Genomic DNA, 10,077 nt, shown 5'->3' with positions numbered 1-10,077 from the left:
AAAAAAAAAAAAAAAAAAAAAACCCAGGCACAATGACTCATGCGTGTAATCCCAGCACTTTGGGAGGCCGAGGTTGGCCAATCACCTGAGGTCAGGAGTTCAACACCAGCCTGGCCAACATGGTGAAACCTCATCTCTACTAAAAATACAAAATTAGCAAGGCGTGGTGGCGGGCACCTGTAATCCCAGCTGCTGGGGAGGCTGAGGCAGGAGAATTGCTTGAACCAGGAGACAGTGAGCCGAGATCGCACCAGTGCACTCCAGCCTGGGCAAAAAAAGAAGGAAACTCGCCAGGCGCGGTGGCTCACGCCTGTAATCCCAGCACTTTGGGGGGCCGAGGCGGGCGGATCACGAGGTCAGGAGATCGAGATTATCCTGGCTAACACAGTGAAACCCTGTCTCTACTAAAAATACAAAAAAATTAGCCAGGCGTGGTGGCGGGCGCCTGTATTCCCAGCTACTTGGGAGGCTGAGGCAGGAGAATGGCATGAACCTGGGAGGCGGAGCTTGCAGTGAGCCGATATTGTGCCACTGCACTCCAGCCTGGGTGACAGAGCGAGACTCTGTCAACAACAACAACAACAAAAATGAATTTTACCATATTAACCATAGGTAAGTATACAGTTCAGTAATGTTAAATATCATTGTGCAATAGGTCTCTAGAACTTTTTTTTTTTTGAGACAGAGTCTCACTCTGTTGCCCAGGTTGGAGTTTAATGGCATAAACTTGTCTTACTGCAACCTCCACCTCCCAAATTCAAGCGATTCTCCAGGCTCAGCCTCCTGAGTAGCTGGGATTACAGGCACCCACCACCATACCCGGCTAATTTTTGTATTTTTAGTAGAGAAGTGTTTCACCATGTTGGTCAGGATGGTCTTGAACTTCTGACCTCAGGTGATCCACCTGCCTCAGCCTCCCAAAGTGTTAAGATTACAGGCTTGAGCCAGCACACCCGGCCCTCTGGAACTTTTTCATCTTGCAAAACTGAAATTCTGTTCTCCTTATACACTAACTCTCTTTTTCCCCTCCCCTTTGCCCCTGGAACCCCCTATTCCCCTTTCTGTCTATGAAATTGACTGCCCTGGGTACCTCATGTAAGTAGAATCACGCAGTATTTTTCCTTTTGTGACTGGTTTATTCACTTAGTATAATGTCCTCAAGGTTCATCCATGTCGTAGCATGGCTCAGAATTCCTTTCCTTTTTAAGGTTAAGTAATATTCCATCATATGAACAGAGTACATTTTCTTTATTCATTCATCTGTCAATAGACATTTAAGTTCTTTCCACCTCTTGGCTATTGTCAATAATGCTGTTATGAACATGTGTGTGCAAATATCCATTTGGGTCTCTGCTTTCACTTCTTTTGGACATGTACCCAGAAGTGGGATTGCTGGATCATATGGCAATTCTACGTTTAATTTTTTGAGGAACCATCATACTGTTTTCCACAGTGATTATACCATTTTACACTCCCACATCAGAACAAGGGTTCTGATTTCTTCACATCCTTGCCAAAAGCTGTTATTTTCTTTTTTTTTTTTTAATAGTGGCTATCCTAATAGGTGTGACATTTCACTTCCTAATAGAAGTGACGTTTCACTGTGGGTTTTTAAAAATTTGCTATTATTATAAACATATTTTTGAGACAGGATCTCGCTCTGTCACCCAGGCTGGAGTGCAGTGCAGTGTCTCCATCCCGGCTTACTGCAACCTCCGCCTTCTGGGTTCAAGCAATTCTCCCACCTCAGCCTCCCCAGTAGCTGGGATTACAGGCATGCGCCACCATTCCCGGCTAATTTTTGTACTTTTTGGTGGAGACGGGGTTTGACCATGTTGGCCCGGCTGATCTCAAACTCCTGACCTTAGGTGATCTGCCCACCTCAGCCTCCCAAAGTATTGGGATTATAGGCATGAGCCACCACGCCCAGCCTTCATTGTGGTTTTGATTCGCATTTCCCTACTGGTTAGTGATGCTGAGCACCTTTTTGTGTGCTTGTTGGTATTTGTATATCTTTTTCGGAGAAATGTTTATTCAAGTCCCTTATCCATTTTTTATTGTATTGTTGTTAAGTTGTAGGAGTTCTTTATATATTCTGGTTTTTGGCCTCTTGTCATATATATGATTTGTAAATATTTTCTCCTATTCTGTAGGTCACCTTTTCACTCTGTTGATTCTTTTGAGGTGCAGAAGTGTTTAAGTTTGATGTAATTCCATTTGTCTATTATTGCTTTCGCTGTCTGTCCTTTTGGTATCCTATCCGAGAAATTATTGCCAAACCCAATGTCATGAAGATTTTCCCCTGTATTTTCTTCTAAGGGTTTTATAGTTTTAGCTCTTACATTTAGGTCTTTCATCTGTGTTAGCGTATGCTGTCATTATTTAAATACACACTGTATGGTCAAGCAGTCTGTAGGCTGCAGGGAAATCATTGAGACTCGAATTCAGCCAAGGTTAAGCTTAGACATGGTTCTCTTCAGGTTATTGGGTGATGGGGTTCATGAAGCTTTAGTGGGCTCTGGGCCCCTTCCCAGCACCAGAGGACATGTCCATTGGTCCCCATTTTACAATATTCATTGTCCTTATAATCTTCGATGTAACCAGCCTCTCATCTCACAGGTTTGCATCATATTGGCATCAGTTATGAGGCCCATCTCCTCAAATGCTGCTGGAAAGATAGGCCAGGAGTGATGCTCTTTTTGAAGCTAAGAAAAATAAAGCTTCCAGGCATTCTCACATAGCAAGTATGACTCTAAATGCAGAACCGTTTTCACTACACTGAAGTTATTTCTCTCAGAAAAAAAAAAAGTTTTAATGGATGACATGTAAGGACCTATCCTCAGAGAATTGAGCTGAAAGAAAGAATGTAAGAGAAAGCTTAAATCATTGTATATAAAAGGTCTTCCTATCTATTTTGTTTGCAGAAGCAACAAAACTGGAATGGACCCAAATGTCAAAGGATAAGGAAATAGTTAAGCCAACAAGTAGAGTACTTTGCAATTAAGAGAAGTAAGTTCCCGGATGCCTCCAAGGAAATGGAGAAATGTGTATCTTAACCAACAAAACTAAGTGTAGCCCAGGTTTATAAGTAAACACTGACCCTTGTTACTTATAAAAGCCATACATAGCATGCTGGTCAACTGCCCACAGGCACTCGGGTCCATTTCCGCCCTGCCCTTGTCCTCTGGCTTCTCATTCAGTCAGTGGCCACTGGTGCTAGAACCCTTGAGAGTGGGAAGAGAGGATAAGCCAGGGCATTTCTCCCCTGGGTGCCCTTTGACATCTCCAGGCCTTCTCCTCTGTGGCTTCAGCGCTTCCTGGTCCCCCTGGGAATTTTGGTGGTCCCATCTCCTACCAGAAAGGCACTCCCCATGGCTCTAGCTCCTACTGGGTGCCCCAACTCCTGGGTCACACCTATAACCTTATCTTTGTTCCTAGGAATGGGAGTGGCCTCCTGCTGAACTACTCCCTCTAACCTCACTGCCACTGCCTCCCCCACCAGAGCAACCAATTCCCTGTATTAAATTCCATGAGAGAAATTTGTGTTTTCCTGGCTGGCTGCAGGCTGATATTTGCACTCACGGATAAAAATAAGAAGTTTGTTCGTTTGTTTGTTTTGAGACAGAATCTTGCTCTGTTTCCCAGGCTGGAGTGCAGTGGCTCACTGCAACCTCCGCCTCCTGGGTTTAAGCGATTCTCCCGCTTCCGCATCCTGAGTAGCTGGGACTACAAGGGCGTGCCACCATTCCCCGCTAATTTTTGTATTTTTAGTAGAGATGGAGTTTTGCCATGTTGGCCAGGCTAGACTTGAACTCCTGCCCTCAGGTGATCTGCCCACCTCGGCCTCCCAAAGTGCTGGAATGAGCCACCATGCCAGGCTGCATCCTCGACAGATGAAAATGTGATCTTCATGGCAGCCAGCAAAGACCACTCCTGAGGCCCGGATGGTACCGAGGATACCTCAGTGGAGGCTACTGACCCCTTCCACCCATGACTTAGCACCACATTTAATTCCTCGAGAGTGTAGGTGCATCCCGGAAATGGGAAGAGGGGAAATATTGAGTTGCCACCCTACAGGAATAGGATCTGGAAAGAGAAATTAAGATAGGATATAAAAGCTAAAGAAAGGTGCACACCTGAGTTTATAGACTAGAATTCAAATCCACTACAACTGAGAGAATAATTGGCCTTCAGTGGAATGCAAAGAGGGTGATAAAGACACTAGAACGCAGTGGAAAATATTCCGGCATTGGAGGGAAAGAATCCGCCCACTCCCTGGAATCGCCCACTTTGAAGTCAGCAGGGTCCTTCAGTATTAAGCAGCATGACCCCTCATTTCATAGTCAAAAAAACCAGATGTCCAGGGAGGCTCAATAGCTGGCCTGATATCTCACAGTCAGCTAATGTGGGGAGCAAGAACCCGAGCCTGTGGTTTTCTCTGCTACACTTGGGTGGCTGCTGGGGCTTGCTGCAAACACCCAAATTGCTTCTTAATTGGAGTCTCCTGCTTAATTAGCTGCTTCCTGAGCAGCCCGTGCTCCCTGTCTGGAAATCTCAATCAACACCATCTTCTCTAAATTGCTATGACCTCGCTCTTCTCCTCTCCTCCATGCAGGGATTCACTTCTTGGTTTTGCCCAGTGGGACAGCTGGGGAGGGGATGGGCCAGGCGGACAGCCTCTGCAGAGAGAAAGCAGCTGTTCTTACCACCACGCCCTGCTCCAGGGACTTCAGAGGGCTTCACAACTACCCCAAGAGGGTCAGGACTGGGGAACAAGAAGACTGGGGGTCCAATCCTGGATTTGCCACTAACTCCCTGTGTGAAACCTCTGTCATTCTAGGGGCTTCAGTGACCATTAAATTATGGTTTCTCCTCTAAATTAGGGTTACTAGGTTTAGCAAGTAAAAATGCAAGATACTCAGTTATGTTTGAATTACAGTAAGCAATACCTTTTTTTAGTATAAGTGTGTCCCATGCAGTAAGCGTATTTGAGATATACTTATACCAAAAATTTTTTTTTGGTATCTGAAATTCAAATTTAACTAGGTATCTTGTATTTTATCTGACAACCCTACCCCACATGGAAAAATTCTGTTCCATCTGCTCTGTGGAGGCAACCTGATGAAGCACACACAGCACAGCTTGAGAGTGAGGCAGTCCTGAGTGTGAATCCCAGACCTGCCACCCAGCCTGTATGATCTTGGGCAAGTCAGTTTGCCTCTCTGAACCTCAGTTGCCCAGAGTAGAAAATGGATGTATTAATCACTGACTGGTCATCTCTCAGGACTAATTAGTTCTCTCTCAAGACTAGCGAAAGAGACTGGAGGCAGTGGCTCACACCTGTAATCCCAACACTTTGGGAGGCAGAAGCAGGAGGATTGCTTGAGCCTAGGAGTCTGAGGCCAGCCTGGACAGCATGGGGATACCCCGTCTCTACCAAAAAATACAAAAATTAACCGGGCATGGTGGCACAGGCCTGTAGTCCCAGCTATACTCAGGAGGCCGAGGTGGAAGGATCCCTTGAGCCCAGGAGGTCAAGGCTGCAGTGAGCTGTGATCATGCCATTGCACTCCAGCCTGGGCGACAGAGCGAAACCCTGTCTCAAAAAAAAGATTAGTGAAAGGACATAATTAAAATCCCTTTATAGACTGCAAAGTATGCAATAAACGTGAACATTTATTAAGAACCTACTTATACAACACATTCTACCAAATATTACGGGAAATAGAGATAACAGTGCAATTGGAAAGACATTTGTAAGAAAAGCCCAAGGCTGTCTGTTTTTCATAGAATCCTTCCATAAAGTGAAATCCCATCAAGAATCTGAATTTGGACTGCTATGAACTGATAAGGAATTTGATGTTTCAGGAAAAAAAATTGTGCAGTCTTGGGAAACAGTCATGCCTGGGATTGACGCCAGAAAGAGCTGGCGCGATTCCCTTAGACCGGCTGGACTTTCACGTTCCCACCTGCAAGTATCCCATTTGAGAGGAGACCTGGCTGATGTAGGGAAATCAAAGTCATCAGCTTAGGTGAAATCTTTCTCATCTTGCCTTTGTCCTTGGAGATGTTCTGCAGCCAGGGATGAGCAGACTTCATTTGGTTCCCATCATCCAGAACCCTAGAATGGTGGGGGTTGGTGGAATTGCCAGCCCAGCACCCATCCTCAGGGAACCAGCTGTTCCCCTCAGTCCAGGAGGTTCTCCAGGAATGGGTATTTAATCCACACGTGGCCACCACAGTGAGTCAGAAACAGGCATGTGAGGAAGACAGGGTCCCAGTCTTGTTTGAGCTGGGCCTGAAGCCAGTTCCCTGAGTCAGTAAACTCTCTTTGTACCAATTTGAGCTGGATTTTCTGTCACTTGCCACTGATGGACACATTGCTTCAATATGCTCCCTGCTTGGCTAGCCCCGAAGAGAGAAAACCGCATGAGTTAAAGTATGCAGGGAAAGCTTCGGAGAGAAAGGCCACCCAGGGGCTCAGCCCAAAGTTTTCGAGGGATTCATGCATGATTTTCACGCAATCAGCACCTACTGTCTGTGATGACAGGCGGTCTCCACCTATGTTTAGGACCCAAAAGCCACACTTTTTTGGGCAACCTGAGTGGGGCTTTAGTGGATATGCTGTCTCCTGTGTCCTCCCCTCCTCACCAAGCTCACCCCTCATGATGGCACTAGAGGCTCATCATAAGTTAGCAACCCCCAACCCAGCTCTCTAGTCCAGAGCATCCCCCACCACTGTACACGTCAGCCACACTCTCTAATCCCCAAGAAACTGATTGTGCTTCCAGCCTCCCCACCTGGCCTCCTCCTACTACCTCTGCCTGACAACCTCTCTGTGCTGTTCACCCTCATCTTGAACTTGTTAAATATCTACAGGAACAAAGCTCCTGGATGCCCCTCAGAACCATGTCCCTGTTTCCCCTCCCCTGATTGGCGCTTATCCCACTCCGACAGCCTCCAAGAGCCCTTGGTCTGAATCTCAAACGGAGGGCATTCTGCCATGTCTTGGGTGGGAGGGCCCCAGCCTGAGTCTAAGCTGAGTTTGCCCCTGGGGATCAAAGCATCTGATGAGCCAACAGGACTGGGAAGAGGTCACTATGTGAGCATTCTCAACTCAACGCTAAATATAGGCTCTCTCTGAGCTTCAGTTTCCACATTTATAAATAGCAGGCAGGAAAGAATACTACCTGCCTTATTATGAGATTAAATGGCATAACACATCCATGACTACTATGTCCCACATTACCAGGTACTTGCTGGAATTATCATATGGTCATTTAACTTGCAGCAAATCAGACATTGAGAGTGGAGGGAGATTGGCTTTTTTTTTTTTTTTTTTTTTGAGACAGAGTTTTGCTCTTATCGCAATGGTGCGATCTCGGCTCACAGCAATCTCTGCCTCCCAGGTTCAAGCAATTCTCCTGCCTCAGCCTCCTGTGCAGGTGGAATTACAGGCGTGCACCACCATGCCTGACTAATTTTGCAATTTTAGTAGAGACGGGGTTTCTCCGTGTTGGTCAGGCTGGTCTCGAGCTCCCAAACTCAGGTGATCCGCCTGCCTCAGCCTCCCAAAGTGCTGGGATTATAGCCATGAGTCACCGCGCCCGGCCTTTTTTTTTTTCGTTTGAGACAGTCTCACTCTGTTGCACACGCTGGAGTGCAGTAGTGGTGCAATCATGGCTCATTGCAGGCTCAATCTCCTGGGCTCAAGTGATCCTCCCACACCAGCCTCCCAAGTAGTTAGAACTACAAGTGCTCACCACCATGCCCAGCTAATTTTTTTTATATTTCATAGAAACGGGTCTTGCTATGTTATTCAGGCTGTTCTGAAACTCCTGGCCTCAAGTGAGCGTCCCTCCTTGACCTTCCAAACTGCTAGGATTACAGGTGTGAGCCACCGCGCCCAGCTCAGGTATGACTATTATGAGCCCCTTAGCCTTCCCCTTGTTGCCTCCATTCAGACTAGACCTTGGTCTTCACTGCCCCAGGGAAACTAGACCATAGGCAAGTAGAAAAGAAGAAAAAGTTATTTTTAGCTTTTGAATACCCAAGGACCCTAAATTCTATTAATTCAAGGCCATTTAAGGAATTTTCACAGGCAAATTGATGATAATGTAAATTGGGTTTAGGCTTTAGCACCTAAACTTCACATAAGGCAGAAGTCCCTTTACATCTCCTTGAGCCTCCTCCTCCAAAACACTGGATTCAGGACCTTGGGGGCTCACTCAGTGCAAAGGGGCCAGCCAGTGCAGGTTGCTAAGGCCAGGCAGAGAGGCCCGCCCTCAAAGTCTACAGCCTCGCTGCTGTCGCAAGGGAGCGCTGCAGAACATCAGTGCTGGGAAGTCTGGGGGACCTTCCTCCTCTGCTAAGGTGACTCCCTGTGGCGGGAGGCCCGAATAGTTCTGGGAAGATAAGTGTGCACGTGGTGGTCAAGGCATGGCGAACAAACCTCAATTGTTTACAGTGATGGGTGCTGTGATGATGGGTAATCATTTATTTGGTGTTGCAGGTATACAATTAGAGAGACTTGAGGGTTTGGTTTTAAGTAAAACAAGTGGTATGTTACTTCTTTGTCTAGCTGAACTAAAAAAGTCACTGTAGAGCAAATTGTGATTTTGAGAAGAGTCATTAACTGGCTCCTCCAAGGTAAATACCAAGCAAGTGTGGAGGGGCACCCATGGCCATGGGAAAAGGAGATTGTAATGGGACCTGCTAGCTACTCAGAGCCAGTGGCTGGGGAAAAGTTGGCAGTTTTGCACTGAGGTCAAATTACCTCTTGGACATAAAGTAATCAAGATCTCAGCCCATTCTCCTTTGAGATTCCAATACAGTAAGCCTGTCTGACCGATTGGGATGTTTGCGAGAATGGACTTCTAGAGCTACCAAGAGAGAAATCACCTTGGGACATAGAGACTCATGCTCAATGCCAGCTCTATGTATGTGGAAAGGGGAGCTGTACACTGTGCCCAAACTAGTAACCCTGACGTGGTATGCACCATCTGGGGGCAATGGCCGAGCATGAGATTATAAACCAAAGCCAGAAGCAGTGTGGGCAACACCATGGCCAGCCTAAGGGTCCAGACCAGTGAGAGCATTAGCACAGCCCCAGCTTACATGGGACTGGACATAAGTCATTGCAGCCAAAACTGTGCCCTGCTGGAGGCTTGGTCCAGTTCCTTCATTAAGAGCTCCTCTGGCCAAATCCCCCTGCAACCTTTGCTGCCGCCACAATGCCGAAACGAAAGAAGCAGAATCAGCAGCAGCCCCTGCCACAGCAGCAGCCCCCACTGCCCAAGTAGGAAGAGACTGGAGATGAGGAGGATGGGAGTCCTATCGGACCACCCCGCCTTCTGAGCCTCCCGCCATGGTCAGTCTAAAACCTGATGACTCTAAGTCAGCTCCTCACAGAGGTCCTCCAGGAGCAAAGGGACCGCTGATTCCACCACTGCTGAGCCTCCCACCTCCCCCTTAGGGTAGAGGCCCAGGGCCAGGAGGCCTTGGCCCCAGGCCTAGCCCATATGGTTGTGGTTGGTGGGGAGTCAATGCTGAACCTCCTTTTCCAGGGCCAGGCCATAGGGGTCCCGCCACGCGAAGCCTTCACAAAGAACAGAGAAACCCTCCAAGCCTCCAAGTGTCTTATCAAGAATACCTGCCCACTAGGGTGACCCCTAGGTTATGGAAGACAAATCCCACCGCCCAGTCTGTGGACATTTTGCCAAAAGGGGCCACTGTCCATATGAGGACCTCTGTGCCTTCTACCACCCAGGTGTCAATAGCCCTCCACTGTGAGACTGTGTCCTCCCATCCAGGGTGGAAGGAGCCGTCTGTGACCAGCAGCCATGTATTTCCCTGCGGCCCTGTGATGGCTACTGTGAGGCTCTTCCAGCACGCCCAGCCAGTGACACACCCACCCTATCCACCGCTTCCCCTGTGTGGGGTCCAGAGTTGTGTTGCATCACTGGGGCAAGGTGTGCGCACTTTCTTCTGACGCAGCCTCTAGAGACTTCCCTTTGGGACCAATCCTTGCTCCCTTCAGCTGCCTCCTGGATCTTCCCTTCATCAAATGACTGCTGA

General features: G+C 47.6%; 1 pseudogene; it reads left to right on the top strand.

The window, feature by feature from the left end:
- Positions 1-9,206: 9,206 nt before the first annotated feature.
- LOC105542184 lies at positions 9,207-9,792 on the top strand (annotated as a pseudogene).
- Positions 9,793-10,077: the final 285 nt, after the last annotated feature.

The sequence above is a fragment of the Mandrillus leucophaeus genome, unplaced genomic scaffold (genome assembly GCF_000951045.1).
Source record: "Mandrillus leucophaeus isolate KB7577 unplaced genomic scaffold, Mleu.le_1.0 Scaffold252, whole genome shotgun sequence".
Lineage (NCBI taxonomy): Eukaryota > Metazoa > Chordata > Mammalia > Primates > Cercopithecidae > Mandrillus > Mandrillus leucophaeus.
This window is presented reverse-complemented; position numbering and strand designations above follow the sequence as displayed.